The sequence below is a fragment of the Carlito syrichta genome, unplaced genomic scaffold (assembly GCF_000164805.1).
Source record: "Carlito syrichta isolate Samal-C Ts95f unplaced genomic scaffold, Tarsius_syrichta-2.0.1 Scaffold313103, whole genome shotgun sequence".
Taxonomy (NCBI): domain Eukaryota; kingdom Metazoa; phylum Chordata; class Mammalia; order Primates; family Tarsiidae; genus Carlito; species Carlito syrichta.
In genome coordinates this window covers 386,129-387,356 of record NW_007257199.1, presented here as the reverse complement: position 1 = coordinate 387,356, position 1,228 = coordinate 386,129, and positions in this window count along the sequence as shown.

The window sequence follows — 1,228 nt, the reverse complement described above, 5'->3', positions numbered from 1 at the left end:
CTCACCTCAGCCTCCCAAAGGAGCGGGATTACAGGCTGAGCCACCGAGCCCGGCTGAGAACTGAGTCTTAAAGGACCAAGAGGGAGATCTGAAATGTCCATGCCTTATTTGCTCAAAATCACCAATTGCCTTGACACAGAATAAAAACACAAATACACTTTCTAGATCTGTATTTTCTGAGTTTCACTCTATGAATTGTAATTGAGGGGAAGGAGGAAAGAAACAGTGTCTGTACTGCACAGGGGGAGGAGAGAAGACCCCTATAGAGGGATGCTGTGATCCCCAATTGCTGTGTTTTGGCCTCATACCTGTTGGGCAACCCTCCTGTGGATGGCTGCATCTAATACATGTCTGTAAGGAAGGATTATGAAATTTCAGAATATGTTGGCTTCGATGTGAGTCCAGTAGAGAGTCTAAGTAAGCGAGAGTCAGACGTACTAGTTGTCAGCTTGGCAAGTGTCTTAATCCAGGGCTGAAGGGGGGAGTTTACTGTCATCATCTCCCCTGAAGATTGATAAATTGAATGCAGACAGCTAGAGCCTAAAGCTGCCAAATAAATCTTTAGGATTGAAATATAACTGTGCTATATGCAGAACTATGTGAAACGCCCACACGCTCCAAACACATGAAGATCCTATGTAGAGTTAGAATATGTTGTATTAGAAGCAATAGTGAGAATTAATATTATGGGGTCTATTTACGGCCTTCATGGGAAGGTAGCAGCAGCTGACAGTGGTTGGAGTCTGTCTGCATTGTAGGAGGCAAGGGAGCTTCCTCCACTTGTTAACACACACTCCACACTGCTGGCTGTGACTTGTATCTGGGGAGAGTGTGTGGGTGTGGATGTCTGTGTGGAGTGTGTGTATGTCTTTGTGTACACATGTGGGTATGTATGTGTCTGTACATGTGTGTCTTATCTATGTATGGAGGGTCTTGTGTCTGTGCATCTGTGTGTATCTATGCGTGTCTCTCTTTGTGTGCATGTGTGGGCATGTGCATGTCTCTGTGTATCTATCTTCATTTACATGTGTGGGCAAGTGTATGTTGTGTGTGTATCTGTGAGTATGTGTTGGTTCATTGTTCATGCCTGTATTAACTGTGTATATGTAGGGATTATGTGTGTGCCTTTGTGTCTATGTGTGTATTTCCATGTGTGTATCTGTGTAACTGCATGTGTGTGTGTTTGTGTGTGTGTGTGTGTGTGTGTGTGTGTGTGTGTGTGTGTGTG